The following is a 2374-nucleotide window of genomic DNA, read 5'->3' on the forward strand; positions in this document are numbered from 1 at the left end:
CTCCCTCTCATCCCCCTGTCTCCCTCTCACCCCCTGTCTCCCTCTCACCCCCTGTCTCCCTCTCATCCCCCTGTTCTCTCTCTGTCTTTGTGTTTCCCTGTCTCCCTCTCATCCCCCTGTCTCCCTCTCATCCCCCTGTTCTCTCTGTCTTTGTGTTCCCCTGTCTCCCTCTCATCCCCCTGTTCAGCCTCTCATCCCCCTGTTCTCTCTGTCTTTGTGTTCCCCTGTCTCCCTCTCATCCCCCTGTTCAGCCTCTCATCCCCCTGTTCTCTCTGTCTTTGTGTTTCCCTGTCTCCCTCTCATCCCCCTGTCTCCCTCTCACCCCCTGTCTCCCTCTCACCCCCTGTCTCCCTCTCACCCCCTGTCTCCCTCTCACCCCCTGTCTCCCTCTCACCCCCTGTCTCCCTTACACCCCCTGTCTCCCTCTCACCCCCTGTCTCCCTCTCACCCCCTGTCTCCCTCTCATCCCCCTGTTCAGCCTCTCACCCCCTGTCTCCCTCTCACCCCCTGTCTCCCTCTCATCCCCCTGTTCAGCCTCTCATCCCCCTGTTCTCTCTCTCTCTTTGTGTTCCCCTGTCTCCCTCTCATCCCCCTGTCTCCCTCTCACCCCCTGTCTCCCTCTCACCCCCTGTCTCCCTCTCATCCCCCTGTTCTCTCTCTCTCTTTGTATCCCCCTGTCTCCCTCTCATCCCCCTGTCTCCCTCTCACCCCCTGTCTCCCTCTCACCCCCTGTCTCCCTCTCATCCCCCTGTTCAGCCTCTCATCCCCCTGTTCCGTCTCTCTCATTGTGTTCCCCTGTCTCCCTCTCACCCCCTGTCTCCCTCTCATCCCCCTGTTCAGCCTCTCATCCCCCTGTTCCGTCTCTCTCATTGTGTTCCCCTGTCTCCCTCTCATCCCCCTGTCTCCCTCTCACCCCCTGTCTCCCTCTCACCCCCTGTCTCCCTCTCATCCCCCTGTTCAGCCTCTCATCCCCCTGTTCTCTCTCTCTCTTTGTGTTTCCCTGTCTCCCTCTCATCCCCCTGTCTCCCTCTCATCCCCCTGTTCAGCCTCTCATCCCCCTGTTCTGTCTCTCTCTTTGTGTTTCCCTGTCTCCCTCTCATCCCCCTGTCTCCCTCTCATCCCCCTGTTCAGCCTCTCATCCCCCTGTTCTGTCTCTCTCATTGTGTTCCCCTGTCTCCCTCTCACCCCCTGTCTCCCTCTCATCCCCCTGTTCAGCCTCTCATCCCCCTGTTCCGTCTCTCTCATTGTGTTCCCCTGTCTCCCTCTCATCCCCCTGTCTCCCTCTCACCCCCCTGTCTCCCTCTCACCCCCTGTCTCCCTCTCATCCCCCTGTTCAGCCTCTCATCCCCCTGTTCTCTCTCTCTCTTTGTGTTTCCCTGTCTCCCTCTCATCCCCCTGTCTCCCTCTCATCCCCCTGTTCAGCCTCTCATCCCCCTGTTCTGTCTCTCTCTTTGTGTTTCCCTGTCTCCCTCTCACCCCCTGTCTCCCTCTCATCTCCCTGTTCAGCCTCTCATCCCCCTGTTCAGCCTCTCATCCCCCTGTTCTGTCTCTCTCTTTGTGTTTCCCTGTCTCCCTCTCATCCCCCTGTTCTGTCTCTCTTTTGTGTTCCCCTGTCTCCCTCTCATCCCCCTGTTCAGCCTCTCATCCCCCTGTTCTGTCTCTCTCTTTGTGTTTCCCTGTCTCCCTCTCATCCCCCTGTCTCCCTCTCATCCCCCTGTCTCCCTCTCATCCCCCTGTTCAGCCTCTCATCCCCCTGTTCTGTCTCTCTCTTTGTGTTTCCCTGTCTCCCTCTCATCTCCCTGTTCAGCCTCTCATCCCCCTGTTCAGCCTCTCATCCCCCTGTTCTGTCTCTCTCTTTGTGTTTCCCTGTCTCCCTCTCATCCCCCTGTTCAGCCTCTCATCCCCCTGTTCTGTCTCTCTCTTTGTGTTTCCCTGTCTCCCTCTCATCCCCCTGTTCAGCCTCTCATCCCCCTGTTCTGTCTCTCTCTTTGTGTTTCCCTGTCTCCCTCTCATCTCCCTGTTCAGCCTCTCATCCCCCTGTTCAGCCTCTCATCCCCCTGTTCTGTCTCTCTCTTTGTGTTTCCCTGTCTCCCTCTCATCCCCCTGTTCTGTCTCTCTCTTTGTGTTTCCCTGTCTCCCTCTCATCCCCCTGTTCAGCCTCTCATCCCCCTGTTCTGTCTCTCTCTTTGTGTTTCCCTGTCTCCCTCACAGACCGTCCCAGCATGCACATTCTTTCTCTTCTGGTCCCCACACACGGTTGCCCTTTCAACGAGAATGTGTTGTTACAAAGTGTGTGTGTGTGGGCTCCCTAGTGACGCAGCGGTCTAAGGCACTGCATCTCAGTGCTAGAGGCGTCACTACAGACCCTGGTTCG

This window comes from Oncorhynchus gorbuscha, linkage group LG21, assembly GCF_021184085.1.
Source record: "Oncorhynchus gorbuscha isolate QuinsamMale2020 ecotype Even-year linkage group LG21, OgorEven_v1.0, whole genome shotgun sequence".
In the NCBI taxonomy this organism is placed as follows: Eukaryota; Metazoa; Chordata; class Actinopteri; order Salmoniformes; family Salmonidae; genus Oncorhynchus; species Oncorhynchus gorbuscha.